The 16,160-nt window shown below is 38.6% G+C and overlaps 1 protein-coding gene and 1 pseudogene across 12 annotated transcripts in view; one reads left to right on the forward strand and one right to left on the reverse strand.

Annotated features, from left to right (window-relative positions):
- KLHL32 (kelch like family member 32) overlaps nucleotides 1–16,160 on the reverse strand; it is a 208,090-nt gene that overhangs the window by 48,545 nt on the left and 143,385 nt on the right. The gene's annotated exons all lie outside the window — the stretch shown is intronic.
- Nucleotides 4,282–4,390, forward strand: LOC130856254 (U5 spliceosomal RNA; annotated as a pseudogene).

Genomic DNA, 16,160 nt, shown 5'->3' on the forward strand with positions numbered 1-16,160 from the left:
ACTAACAACGGAAGAGCAGAAAGAGAAATTAAGGAAACTCTCCCATTCACCATTGCAACAAAAAGAATAAAATACCTAGGAATAAACCTGCCTAAGGAGGCAAAAGATCTGTATGCAGAAAACTTTAAGACATTGATGAAAGAAATCAAAGATGACACAAACAGATGGAGGGACATACCATGTTCCTGGATTGGAAGAATCAACATCGTGAAAATGACTGTACTACCCAAAGCAATTTACAGATTCAATGCAATCCCAATCAAATTACCAATGGCATTTTTCACAGAACTAGAGCAAGAAATCTTACGATTTGTATGGAAATGCAAAAGACCCCGAATAGCCAAAGCCATCTTGAGAAGGAAAAATGGAGTTGGTGGAATCAGGCTTCCTGACTTCAAACTATATTACAAGGCCATAGTGATCAAGACAGTATGGTACTGGCACAAAAATAGAAAGGAAGATCAATGGAATAGAATAGAGAACTCAGAAGTAAGCCCAAACACATATGGGCACCTTATCTTTGACAAAGGAGGCACGAGTATACAATGGAAAAAAGACAGCCTCTTCAATAAGTGGTGCTGGGAAAATTGGACAACAACATGTAAAGGAATGAAACCAGAACACTTCCTAACACCGTACACAAAAATAAACTCCAAATGGATTAAAGACCTACATGTAAGGCCAGACACTATAAAACTCCTAGAGGAAAACATAGGAAGAACACTCTATGACATACATCAAAGCAAGATCCTTTTTGACCCACCTCCTTAGTATCATGGAAATAAAATCGAGAATAAACAAATGGGACCTCATGAAACTTAAAAGCTTTTGCACAGTGAAAGAAACCATAAACAAGACTAAAAGGCAACCCGCAGAATGGGAAAAAATAATTGCCTATGAAACAACGGACAAAGGATTAACCTCCAAAATATACAAGCAGCTCATGCAGCTTAATACCAAAAAAGCAAATAACCGAATCCACAAATGGGCAGAAGACCTAAATAGACATTTCTCCAAAGAAGACATACAGATGGCCAACACACTCATGAAAAGATGCTCACCATCACTCATCATTAGAGAAATGCAAGTCAAAGCCACAATGAGGTATCACCTCACACCAATCAGAATGGCCATCATCACAAAATCTGGAAACAACAAATGTTGGAGAGGGTGTGGAGAAAAGGGAACTCTCTTGCACTGTTGGTGTGAATGTAAGCTGGTACAGCCACTATGGAAAACAATTTGGAGGTTCCTTAAAAAACTACACATAGAACTACCATATGATCCAGTAATCCCACTCCTGGGCATATACCCAAAGAAAACCATAATCCCAAAAGAAACCTGTACCATAATGTTTATTGCAGCACTCTTTACAATAGCCAGGACATGGAAGCAACCTAAATGCCCATCAACAAATGAATGGATACAGAAGATGTGGCATATATATACAATGGAATATTACTCAGCTATAAAAAGGAATGAGATGGAGCTATATGTCATGAGGTGGATAGACCTAGAGTCTGTCATACAGAGTGAAGTAAGTCAGAAAGAGAAGGACAAATATTGTATGCTAACTCACATATACGGAATCTAAAAATGGTACTGATGAACTCAGTGACAAGAACAAGGAAGGAGATACAGAGAATGGACTGGAGAACTCGAGGTTTGGGAGGGGGCGGGGGGTGAAGGGGAAGCTGAGACGAAGTGAGAGAGTAGCACAGACACATATATACTACCAACTGTAAAATAGATAGCCAGTGGGAAGTTGTTGTATAACAAAGGGAGTCCAATTCGAGGATGGAAGATGCCTTAGAGGACTGGGGCGGGGAGGGTGGGGGGCACTCGAGGCGGGGGGAGTCAAGGAAGAGAGGGAATATGGGGATATGTGTATAAAAACAGTTGATTGAACTTGGTGTACCCCCCCAAAAATAATAAATAAATAAAAAAAAAAACCAAATGCACTCAAAACCAAATTTAACTTCCATATTGTCTAAATTAGAAAAATGAAATCTGTTTTTTAAAAATGCATAATTTGCTTCTAGATAGGTGACAATATTTTTCAATGGGTCTCATTTATGGATTGCTTCTCCATAAAAACATGCACTTAATTGTATGGATTACAGAGTTTCTAAGTGCAGAATAAGTCTTTAGGGGAAAGGGCATCCTTTGAGTACTGAATTATTGTTTCACTTTTTATGGGAACATGCATTTTAATTCTAGGTTATTCCTTGTTAACTAAACCTAGCTCAACAAGATATGGAAAATAATCCCTTCCTTTTAGTTTTCTCAGTGTGTCCCCACCGATTGCTATTCTATGAATAGAATATATAATATATATAATACCAAATATAAAAGTATATAATTTCAAGTTATGCAGTTTTCTCTAATTCAATTAAAATATGTAATCTGCTCATGTGTATTTCAGAAATATGTCACTTATATGAACAAATGTTAGATTCCTAACATTACAAGCCCTCAAGTTGTGATCCAAATTCCTTTACTGTTCTTGCTCAAACACACCCAGACAGAAGCTGTTTTAAAATATAAAATTTCCTTTGAAAGAAGCTGCTGTTTTGAAATCTACCTCTGCTTACATATGTCCATATGTATGTGTACTACTGAATGTGACCCCAAAGCAATGCCAAAACAATAAGAAATTTTACACTCACAGATTTCCTGGAAAATATATGAATAATGAAGACATCCCAAATCCAAGAATACATATCATTGCACTCTTCCATAAAACTGCCTTTATATCTTGCAAATATAAATTGAAAATGCCCTCTACAAAAGCAGTTCTCATCAGATGTGTGATCAAATCTTTTTAACCAACACTAACAAAAGATAAAGCCCTTACAACATTGTCGAAGCAGTAACTATTCTATGCCTTCTCTTGGTTCACAAGAATTCTTTTTCACTGAAGAGATTATTCTCATCACAGAATTCATCAGCCAGAGCTGAGTAAGCAAGAACTGGTATTTTTGCCCACAGCCTGATTCTGCCCCCTTGGCCCGGGGCAGCTATAATTATTCTCCTATTTTAAAACCTGGTTGCAGACAGCTTTGCTGAAGGGGCAAACTTAGCCCTGCCTTTTGCAGGAGCCCATGCTGTGAAGGCACAAGTGTCTATATCCTTGCCAGTCCTGTCATCCCACTGAGATAAGCCAGGGCACCCATCTCCCCTCAGTGCCCAAAAGGCAGCACAAATTCCACACTTCTGCAAATTCAGAAAGGAACAAAGGAAGGACACAGGAGCAAATCAACAACCACCTAGCATTCCTGAAGCTCCACCAAAGAGCCTGGCATGTTAAAGAGAGCTGGGGCAACAAGGAGTGGGAAGCCATGAGAGCATGTTTTCATAGAATGAGTGACAACGCATTGACAGAATTTTTCCTTTCCAAACACAGGATCAAGGATGCTCACCATCTTCTAATTAATCCACTTCCTCAAAGGGAAGTTGCATTGACTATTATATATTGCATTCAGGTACACTACCTCATATATTATTATTTTATAATGCTTTAAATTCAAATAAAATCAACATAAAACTTTAGTAAGATACGCTTTTAATTTATGCACAGTTTCTTTAAATGATAAATGTGGAAAGTTTCCCTAGTGCAAGTGAGCAGGTGTTGAGACCTGCCATGTTAAACTACACAAAAGCTCATTTCTTTAACGTGAGTCATGTTAAAGGTCTAAATAGTGACATATTAAATCAGAATAATGACTGACATAGAGAGGAAAGTTCATATTAATAAACAAATGGACAAAATTTTATAGCCCTATTCTCTTCTTTGAGACCAAATGAAAGATTTCTGTACAAAAAGGCAACATTCCTATCCAAAAGTACCAGAAACTAGGGACAGAAGATCAGAGTATGTTGCTCTACCAGAACAATGAGAATGTTACCATGGAGGAATATTAAAAATTATAACAGTGCTCACTCAAGTGCTGTAATTAAAACTGTGTCAACATTTTGCTTGTAAAACAGATTTTTCAAGGGAGGTTGTACATTAACCATTATAGCTGACTACAGACTTATATAAGACACAATGGCTATTTTTTTCCTCTAAGAAATATATTTCAATAGAATCAAATCTGATGAGGTCCCAGGTTCATACACTGTCAGAAAAAAAGGCCTGACAGATTTTAAAAAGAATATTCAGCTTAGCAGGTATGATAATAACACACATTCTTTCATCGTTCATTTAAAACTTTATGAAGTTGGAAGATTGACAAATGCTCTTATTCTCACCTTTTGCAAAAAAATTTGTGCTTGATAATACTCTGGTTTCTCTTCAGATTGTATAAATCTTTTGCCTTTTACTAAAGATTTCCATGGAGAAGAACAGTTATGAGGGGCTTTTTAAGGGGTTTAAAAAAAAAAACAAGATAAATACAACTTACCCTCAAATGGCTCAGGAAAAAAAGCACACGTGCTCTCCCTTCTCTCTGTGTGTCTAGGTATTTGTCTATTCTCCTACCACATACATCTACAGATATTTATAGACAGATAGATATCTAGAAAGTGAGACACAGACAGAGAACATATGATAAAGCAAATGAAGTAATCTGCTTAAGAATTGAGCAAATCATATGGGTGTTCTTTACTATTCTTATTCTTGCAACTTTTCTGTAAGTTTCAAATTTTTTATTTTGAAATAGAAAGAACAAAAGAAGTGATTGATAACCATCTTTAACACATATTTAAAAAAAAAAAAACATACTGCCAAGCATCAAAAGCAAGACCCTTGCTACCAAGAATGTCTCTTTCCCATAGACAGCAACACACACATAGGACTGGAGGAATCATAAGGAAAACTGCCCTGAGGCTTGCCACAATTAACTTCCAGGTATTTGTGAGGGCAAATACAAGTGACCTGAGTTGTCCTTTGGTTCAGTTTTACAACACAAGGTGATTTTTAAAAAGGTAAATTGTGTATCAAGATCAAGAGAAAACAAAGATGGGAAAAGAGAGGAGGTTAGTGTACTGTGATGTCTTTTCCACCTGAGAGACTGGCCACCAATTTGAGCTGATCTTTGAAAAGTCAGTACAAATAACAGCAAGAGTATGTGTCTGACACTGGACCAGTCATTTGGCTTCTCATCTGTAAAATGAGTAGGTTGATGAGAGAGTCTCTGTTATCTCTAGGATATGCTTAGGAATCCACAAAAAGTAATATTTTAAAGTAGAATCCGCATACACGCACACTACTATACTATCCTCCATATTTTGTAATAATCTATCAGGGAAAAGAATCTATATATGTATATATATATATATATATATATATGTAAAACCGAAACACTTTGCTGTACACCTGAAACTAACACAACACTGTAAATCAACTATACTTTAAAAATAATAATAAAGTTTTAATTAAAAGTTTGAAAACTTAAAAAAAAAAGTAGACTCCTCCAAAATTCCTACAGGTGGGAGAGACAATCAAAATTAACCACTCTGTCTAGTATCCAAGCCACAGATTTCCATAGCACAAATAGTTTTTATAAATCTCTTTTAAAAAACAAAATGATGGGGTTTTGCCAGTAATTCCGAATGCATCAGAAATATACACACGTGCGTGGCATGTGAAAGGGCATCTGCACACAGACCCACATAAAAATAAAATAATATCAGCCAAAGAACACACATTTCAAATTTGTAAGGTGACTGCTTCAAGGTACTATTTCTTTAAAATTCCAGAGTGAGGTTTTATTTAGAAATGAAAATATTTAGTAAACTATTCACATAAAATTTTACCTCAGGACAGTCTTTATATACACCACCCCCATATCTAGAATACACAAAGCTTTTTAGATGGGAAGAGCGTCCCACAGGACAATAAAGACAATGAACATCACTTATGCCAAAGATGCTGCAGGGAATACAGAACCCATTCGTGGTCTCCCTACACTTGAGTAAAATACAGGAACAATTAGAAATAACTCCCTATACTTGCCTCCAATGGTCTAATAATGGTTTCTGAGCCAAAAGATAATACTCATCCATGTGAAGACTGATGGCATCAGAGTATCACTTGACGCTCGACTGATGGTGAGACTTCTAAGTAATATATTACTGATGCATATTTATATATGATGTTTTTCTGGATATAAAAGGGACATTGCATGTGGTGAGTGAGATATTAAGCTTACACTGTCAGAACAACACTAGAAAATCAGAGAAAAACAACTTGGTTGATAGAAGAAAACCCTGCTATATCCCACTGGCAACAGGGAGTAGAAGTGACCCTACCTGGGTCACACCATTTCACATTATTTCTCAGCTACAGCATGCAATGAGGATGCATTATCAAGGTGAAGTCACCTGAAAGGACAGGGAAATCCTGATGCTCTTTTCTACTGCTAATTGGTATGTGACCATAGAGGTGATGTGACACAATGAAAAAGGAGACAAGACGTCAAAAGGCCTGTTTCTGCAACTTAACGTATTTGAGCATTTATGAAAAACACAAATATATTGAGACTCAATTTCATCATCTGTAAAACAAAGATGATATTATTTACGTCATAGGGCTTATGTAGGACTGAACAGGATAACGTGAAAGTAAACTATGACACTGAGACAATAAACAGAATTAATATGATGGCAATAAGCCACCAAGAGATGGAACTAATCCTCAATTCAATTATCTCTCTGAATTCACGATAAAGCCAGAATATTCAGACAGTTCTTATGTAACACAATACTGTGCAATATTGACATAAATTTTGAAAGATCTCTGTAGCTGATAAGGAATTGCTACACAGTATTAAATACTTCACATGCTATAAAGTGATAATAAAAGCATGTCAGATATGTTGCAGATTACAAACTAGCTCTTATGATGAGCCTATTTCTACACCAATGAATTCAGTAATTCTAACCCAGTAATTAAAGGTATGTTGCCTTGTTAAATCTCAAGTCAGAGAAACATGAATGAATGAATGAATGAATGAATGAGTGAACGAATGAAAAGAGAGACACAGACATAAATCTACTTGTCTCCGCATTATACTCAGCATATACTCACTTTCTTTACTTGGCTTGAGCATCCCATTAAAAATATTTGAATTCATGTCCATCAGTTCCCTTAAATCTCAACTCAGTTAACTTAGTGGAAAGGAAAATATATACATAAACTAAGCTAAAATATATACATAAACTGGCTTGAGAAAACGAAAATAACGATTGATTGAGTTGATTACTTTCTTGCTGTTTTGTTGCTCTGGGGTAAATGATATAATCATGAAACTTTTCTTGTAGTTTTTTTCATTCATCCATTCCTCAATTTCTTATTGAGTGTCTGTTATGTGCCAGGAACTAATTTGGTGAGAAAGAAGATTCTCATTGGTACATATATATACAGTCTCACTTGCCATTCACTTCCAAGCTCTGCTAATACCCTAAAACTCAAGCCTTACTCTTGACCTCAGGCATCTTAACGTATTCCTGTAAAATATATTCAGGGAGTATGAAATTAGGGGAAGAAAAATCCTACAATTTTGGAAGTTTCAGTCTATTGTAGCAAATTTTCAGACACAAGCAAAAACCGTCTTTTTATGTTGCCATTTCCCTCATGGGTGTCTTAAATATTGCTGGTACATTTAGGCACTTTGTAGGTTTTTTTATAAAGCTTTTTAATTTGTAAACATGCCCTGGAGCATCCTGAGAGCATCTTCGAATATTTCTTTATGAACTGATTCAATAATAATGAACCAATTACAGGTTCACTAGCACATACACTCCCCACCTGAAATGAAACCTTTAATGACCAAAAGGAGCTCACAGGCTCAAGTAGATGCCCCAGGTCACAGATACAGAGATATTCAAATCCCTCAAACAAGCGGTACTGTGATAAAATTAGATGTTGAGAAAGTACCTAAGCTGCATTTAAAGGTTAATGTTGGCAGCCTCCAAATAAAAAGAAAAGAATCCTCAAAGGTCACTTAAACATTAATTTAGAGCTACAGAGTACAGTGGTCGGAGCGGGGAACCCAATAACTGAAGCCCATGGCTAAACACATCAGGAGCAAGACTCTACTATCAAGGGGATGGAGCTGGTGTGCTGGGGCTGGGGTGCCAGGGCCTACACTCCGCGTGAGTAGCAAAGAACACACGTAAATGCCATCCCAACCACTGACCACCATCGCTACGTGAATTTCAGCCTGCCTACTGATGTTTGAAAAGAATACGTCACACTGCCTTCTCCAACTTCATTTCATCACAGCATAAACAAGTGGGGAACACTGAATCCTCCATTCACACCCTGAAGCACCTGAGTATAATACACAAGTAATATTTCTGTCAAAGAAGATACATTCTTTTCAGCACAATTATGACACATTTTGTTGAGTAGGGGAAGTGGCTTAGAGAGCCAATTTATAATAGTCATGTACGGAACATGGGTGTGTGGGAAGACAGGCCCCGCGCAGGAGAACCAGTGGCTTGACAGCCTCAGAAGACCTGCGAGGGGGGAGGGAGCTGCAATGGGTGAAGAAAGGAGTACTAGAAGGTAGTGGCCATTCCAAAGGCTACTCTGTCAGAAGGAGAGTGTCTCACTCCCAAGGCCAGGCTCCCAGGAGGAAATCTGTATTTGCTGAAGGAGAGAAAATGGGAATCATAAGATTGCAATCTGGAGAAATCACACATCCAAGACATCGTTATAAGGTTTGGAGGAACAACGTGTTGGAAGAGCAAGGAGAACCTCAAAGGCGGAGATAGAAGGGTTGAAGAGGAAAGAGAAATGGGTCCAATGACTGGACTCAGCCCTGGGAGCAGAGGAAATGCCAGCACAGGCCGGGAGATGAAATGTGAGACACTCTGGAGACCCTCCGAAGGGGGACATCGCTGCTGAGGGGATGCAGTCTCAGTGAACAGAGTCAGCGTGAGAGCACAGCTCTAGGTATGTGGTGGTGAGCTTATGAGGACAGAGGGAAAATCCTTTATCTTGGATATTAGTTTTCCACAATAGGTAAAGGGTTCAACAGGTTGGGGGTAGGTAGAATCCCAGTCAGGCTTCAACCAAAAACAATTTGAAATAATGAGTTATACTTCAAGAAGAAATTCTTTGCTTAAGTCTCATTAATTTGCAAACAGTGAATCTAAAAATAAAATATAGATACTACTGTGATGAGTCACACTATTTTTTAAATACCAAAAAAAAACTCTCTTGATTGATTTGACTGATATATTTCTCTTCTAATTACCTTTTTATTCCCCATTGCTGAAACAAAAACAAGACATAACTAATCAGTAATTTTACTAAGCACCCCTGAGGGAGATTTTATCCATGCTATCCAGAGAGCTAAACAAAAATAATCATTTGTGGTCTAGTGTGGTGAAGAATCTGGTGAGACTATGTGTGTGTGTATATATATATATATATATGCACAATCCTATTCGCATATCTTTTAAAATATTTTAAACAGCACTGTTGCTTAAATAAGGGCCGCATTAAAACAGTAACTGGATTCAATGACTTAATTCATTTTTTGAGCCTCTTCACGTGAGACTAAATTATCGCTTAATGGACTCTAGCATTCAAAAATGAATAGCTTTTTTTTAAAGCAAGAAATAAATAATGTGAAAATAGAACACTTGAAATAAAATTATAATCACTATGATGCTGTCACTTTAACATCTATAGACTTAATTGTTTTACAACTGACATGTGAGAAAAAATGTCCAAGGCTAGGTAGAAATATGCTGCTGAATGTTCACGGGGGATAAAAACCGAAGACAACACAAATGAAAAAGCAGAACAATGATGCCAGCTCTCAGGTGCCTAATCTATGAGACCACTACGCACAGCTTGGAGACGGAAATAAAGGTTTTCCTTTATTTTTTCTTTTCCTTTATTTTTCTTTTTAAAAGGTATGCATAAAAGAGGACTGTAATGAGCTACACATTGTAAACACCAGCGCTATTAGGTGCCTGCATCCTTTTTACCCTATGCTTCAAAAAGCAACAAGATTAGGTGCTGGGATTATACAAATTGAAATTTTCAACTTTTAATAACCTTCATACTTCTGCAGACAAATATCTGCCTCCCTGGCTCAATCCCTCCCCCGTGCTTCCTCAGAAGGGAAAAGGAGTCAGATGCTGCCCTCGGAAACAAGAATTCATCAAACTGTCGTGAGACACGCTGGTGAGAGAAACATAAGGAGAATGGAGCCTTCAGGTCCATATATGCGCCCATTTTGAATTTACTAGCTTTGCTGGTCGGTGTAAGAAATGGTGCAGAACCACCACAGGAGCTGCTGCCTTAGGAAACTGGCCAAAGTATCCCTGTCGTTTATATTTCCCCACTGCACAACTGGGATGGGAACAGTTGCTCTATTGGAAGGCAGTGATAAGGATGGATTTTTAAAGTTTCCATTTTTAAGTGAAAATGAAAGAAAAATGCTCTTCTAGATGTGTTGTGCCTTTGAGCTCCATTTGAAAAAAGGAAAAAAAAAAGGCAGAGAAAGCTGCTGTGAAGGTCACCGAGTGAAAGAACTTCCTCAGGGCACAGAATAAATTAAATCCCAAGGAAAAAATAAAATGTGATTTCCAGAGTGTGAGGCACAAACTCCAAATGACAATGATTGACAGCCAAACTATATCCGTGCAATATCCAAGACTGCACGTTCTCATTTACCTCAGTGTAGCCAGCAAGCGCCCATTAAACATCCGTCTGATGCCCAAATTAACCTTCTTGGCAAACTGAAAGAGGCACAAACTATCATAATCAACCTTTCATTATCACAGCAGCCTCTAGTTAAAGGGTCAGAATAATTGTGCCATCAGAGCCTTGATTGTTTTCAATCAACAGACGGCTGGAGTGACAGCTCAGTGATGGAGGGGTCTGATGAAACCGCACCAGGCCTAATCAGAGCAGATGAAAGGAAGGCATGATTGGTGCAAATGAACAGTCGTGCCTCTCCTTTTCATTTACAATCTGAAATTACTCTTAAATTTGTGGGGTTTTTTTTTTTTCCTCCCTTATGAGCACCACTGAAAGAATGTTTGACTTATTATGAGTTCTGACAGTGCAGAGTTATAAAACACAGGTAGGGTTATCAGCTGAGGCTTTAAGTGGGTATTCAGCATAATTCTAACAAATTCACTCTTGAAAAGCACAAAATGACTAAAAAGGCTTACAATGACCTAACCTCTCAGTGCTGTTTGATTAACAGACCCATTTATTCCGCTGGCATTCTAAATGATGAGAAGATAAAATCGAGGGCAGAAATAGCCTGTAAATGTTTTCTCTCAACCCCTCTACTCTGCTTACTTCAGTACTAGTTCCTCTGCCCCAAACCCTTACTGTTCTGGAAGAACACCACACTCAGAGCTCATCCGTCAGAGGGGATGGATCAAATAGGGTGGTTTTGAGTTAAGAACATGAAGCTTTACTGGGAATCTCAGGGGTAGGAAAGAATGGAAGCCACCAAACCTATGCTGATATCCAAAAGAATATTTGAGGGAAAGGAATAAAAATTTCTGTGATAGCTCAGGCTAAATTTGGCATAAAAGGCATTTGGACACAGACATATATATACTACCAACTGTAAAACAGATAGTCAGTGGGAAGTTGTTGTATAACAAAAGGAGTCCAACTCGAGGATGGAAGATGCCTTAGAGGACTGGGGCGGGGAGGGTGGGGGGGACTCGAGGCGGGGGGGAGTCAAGGAAGGGAGGGAATATGGGGATATGTGTATAAAAACAGATGACTGAACTTGGTGTACCCCCAAAAAAATAATAAATAAATAAATAAAAAAGGCATTTGGAGAAAACTGAGACAATACACAGCTACATTCATACAGCAACTATCCAGACTACAGACATTAATATCCTTAAATTTATGATGAATGAAATATACACTTGGAGTAGCAAAAATAAGTTTCTAACTTCTATTTTCTCCTTTAATCTTGGGATCAACCGGCCAATAATGAGAGTACTATGATTCAGGTCAGCACTGCAAAACAAAGTTTTTTAGCTGTAAAAATTAATATGCATGCAATCTGGGGGGGGAGGGTGTCTACTTGCAAGTGTGTGTACAGTTTGACTCCCACCTGTATGTGTGTAAGAGACAAGGGACGGGGTCGTTTTTAACCTCTCTACTCAAAATTTTTACATAAAACTTAGGCCATTTTATTTGCTAGATTTTGCGTTGGAATGATACTATAAGGAGATATAATTAACAAAGTAAAAAAGATTAATTAAAAACAGCCTGGAATTTTCCATGCAGCACGTAGCAAAATTTGTCCCCTCATAGCTAGACCTCATTTTATGGGTCAATTGTTCACCATAAAAGTATTGAGAATGTACAAAATTCCCATAGTTCTACTTACATGTAAATATACTTCAAGCAGGATATTGCTAACTCTGTCATATGACTTTCTGTAGCATCTCAAAGTTTTCATTTTGATTGGTTTTTTTAGGAGACAATTCTCAAAGGAAGATATCTGGTACATGGTTAAAACACAAGTATTTTCCAAATCCATCCCTGTTCTCCCACCAATTCCTCAAGCATCCCATCCCTCAGCGGTCACCTTACTTCTCCTGTGCGCACAGGCACCTCCAGCAAGCTTATCAATGACCAGGCTCTGTCATCTCCTGAGGGCTTCATTCTCCTCTCAGGGTGGCATTGGATTTAAGGTACAACTTCCTTCTGCCGGAAGGTAGTTTGTGTATTGGTCAAATAGGAGTGGCTTTCGGATACGGAGAGCACATAGGATTTAAAAGATTTCCTAGCTGGTTCACGGAACAGGAGGATGAAAAGCAGGCCCACCTGGGTCAGTACCTTTAGAATCCAAGAGGTATGGAATTCATCATTCGAAAGTACTACACAGCCCCTCTACGTGACCTGAATCGTACAAGAGATGAGAAGAGCAGAAAGATTCTTCAGGGGACCTGGCAACCTGACAAATCAACCCCTTTGTTTACTTTATTATTTACTCTTTGTATTGGGCTTCACTTCAGAGTATACAGTCCCCGCAGTGGGCAGAATAAGAAATCAATTACAGTCCTCGGCAGGTTCAATGTCATTCTCACAGCCAAAGAGAGGGATGCCTAAAGTCTATTTGCCTCTTAACTAAGCATCATCCTTTCTGGATGGAGAAGTCTAGTTTTACTTTCAGCTGTGAGTAATTTTCCATTGTGATTGGCTGACTTATAGTCAATTTAGTATAATTAATGCCAAATTACATTGTAATTCACCTAGAATTACAAATTAAAAGCTATATTAAGAGCAAATGAATTAATCAAAATTAATGATATTATGCTCACTTGTTTTAAAGTGTTAATAAGATAGGTCCTCCTAAAACGTTTAAATTTCAGCGTACCATCCATCACTACTTCAATTACCTGATTTCCTTGTGTGGCCAGAGGAGGTGGTGTGTGGGCATTTCTCATCAACAAGAACACACACAAAGAAGATAAGTGCATTCAGCTTCCAGCTGGCCCGGCTCTTTTTAGCTTCTGTTCTTGAAGCATAAGTAATATCTGTGCCACTTACCGAAAATGACTTGTAATTCTTCCCATAGACAAAGGGGAACAATGCAAAAACCTGGCTATTTATCTTTAGAACCCATCAAATACTTTTTTTCCTAAGAGAATTTTTCTTCCTGGTTATGTTTTGTCTACCAGAATATTGACACCTGTTTTCATTCCTCCAATGTGGCACCTCAAGTAACAACGAGGTAGTCAGATAAAGGAGGAGAACCTCACCACGGAGAATGTATTACTCTGTATTGTGGACACAAAAGAAGTCTAAGAATTATCTTTATCTCTGAAGGCTGCCCATGCTTACTATCTTAGAATGGCCACCTTTCCCCTCCAGGTGCGTCGAGTTGAGAGATTTTCTTATTTTCACTTGTAGCAAAAGTCTTGCAGGCAGGAGTGGGAGAAGCAGGGTGTAAGGATGTCAGTATTCAACAATAAATACCAAGGCTTCCCAAGACATCTCTTTGGAGCCTAAACAAGTCTAGAGCCTCCAGGTCACTCCACAGCTCAGTTTAGATCCTCTCCTCTAGAATGCCCAGAACAGGCAATCTCCATGGTCTGACACGGCCAGCTGGCATGAACACCGTGGCCAGTGGGCACTCAACTGGCCTGATAAGGATTCTTACAGAAACAGTCTGGCAATGCAGAATATGGGGCACCGGCTCATTTCTACCGGAAAGAGACTAACATTTATCAATATTAATAAATTAATATTTTTCTCCCTTGCTCTTAAACCCCATATCTAGGCCGTCACCCAGCTGTCAATCTCTACTGCATAAATTTCTCAATTTTAATATTCAGGTATAAAATGAAGATATGATTAATCGTTTCTATTTGTTCCATCCACACTCTAACAACAGTCTGCAGACTTCCCACCACACAGTCTGTAGGGCTGCAGCAGAAATAATCACGCTCTAGGTTCTTTTTCACACTGATTTAAATCTCTTGATCGGATTTTTAAGTGATCCTCCCTTATGGGCCTCCTCTTCCTGCTTTACACTTTATCACTTTGTACCTTGAAGGAATGAAAGGTGGTTCCCTACCTCTGCCAGAATTCTTCATTCACTCCTTCTCATCAAATCATCTAGATCCTCAATTTTCTGGGCTCTGATAAGGAAAGACCCTCTGCAACACTTTCTCGTATGACTTTCATTAGAGTCATTTTTGCAACTTCCCACAAAGCTGCACAACAGGTGAAAGTGAAAATTGGTAATTTATTAGGAAATGTATACTGCTGGCTCACTCATTACAGAGTAATATAACCGCTTTGACTTTTGAGAAGATGTTTCAGGTACTTTGAGTTTTGTTTTCTTAGAGATTTGGAGTATTTAGTGAGACTCACGTGAAACGGTACAGTGAAGGGAGTCAACCATTTCTCCTCTGTGAGTTTCCGTTTCCTCACTTGTTAAAATCTGGGTAATACTTGCTTTATTAACCTTAACAAGGCTGATGAGAGACTTGAATGAAACTCTGTGTGTAAAAATGCTTAAAAAGTATAAAGCTCTCTAAGGACTGTAAAATGCATTACTGCTGTTATTATTATTGATGAACTTCTGTGCCTAGCCTCGAGGTTTCTACCTCATGTTTAGCATATAGCTGGGTTTTATTTTTAAATCCCTGATAACCCAGGTAGCAGCAATATTACTGCAGGCTACCAATGCATAAGTAATATTCTCCAGTCATCTTTTTCCTTCTCACAGCAGCAACAACAAAAATATCAGTCTGGAAACAACATGAATCACAATGAAAATTAGAAGCAGAGAACATAAATATGTCATATCTCATAAATCACCTTGTTGTTCTGTTGTGCTCATTTAAAAAAAAAAAAAGGAAGGAAAAAGAAACTATTAACTCATGGGAACAGCAGCACATGAATACAAGTTAAGTCTCCTGTAATTCCTGATAATCACTGCCCCTTGCAGCTACTTGACAACGCACAGCTCTAGCACTGAGGATTAGCTGGAGCAAAGTCCCTCTGAAATGAATGTGTCATGTGTCTCGCAAAGGCACACGATCCAGACAAAAAACAGCAGGGACACTAGTCAAGCTCCTCAGGCATGAGTCCTCCCAGAGGAATCAGCCACATGTAGATCAGGACAAATGACTAAATACACACTCTGGCAGCTTCAAGCACCAAGTCCTGAAATAGCAGAAGTGCTCGGTGTCCAGCTGGGGGCCCTTCAAGGATCAAACATCCTCCGGGCACAGCACTATTAGGGATATGAACGAACCTCTATTTATTCTCTTCACTACCATTTAGTAAAAATGAAACAGAGGGACTTCCCTGGTGGTGCAGTGGTTAAGAATCCGCCTGCCAATGCAGAGGACATGAGTTCGAGCCCTGGTCCGCGAAGATTCCACATGCCATGGAGCAACTAAGCCCGCAAGCCACAACTACAGGGCCTGTGCTCTAGAGCCCATGAGCCACAACTACTGAAGCCCATGCGCCTAGAGCCCCTGCTCCACAATAAGAGAAGCCACCGCACTGAGAAGCCCACGCACTGCAACAAAGAGTAGCCCCTGCTTGCCACAACTAGAGGAAGCCCTTGCGCAGCAACGAAGACCCAATGCAGCCAAAAAAATAATAATAGAAACAAATAAATCTTTAAAAAAAAAAAGGAATATAGATATCCTCGTCACATTTGTAGAAAAGACTGTAGGTACCTGGG

Source organism: Hippopotamus amphibius, chromosome 6, assembly GCF_030028045.1.
Source record: "Hippopotamus amphibius kiboko isolate mHipAmp2 chromosome 6, mHipAmp2.hap2, whole genome shotgun sequence".
Taxonomy (NCBI): domain Eukaryota; kingdom Metazoa; phylum Chordata; class Mammalia; order Artiodactyla; family Hippopotamidae; genus Hippopotamus; species Hippopotamus amphibius.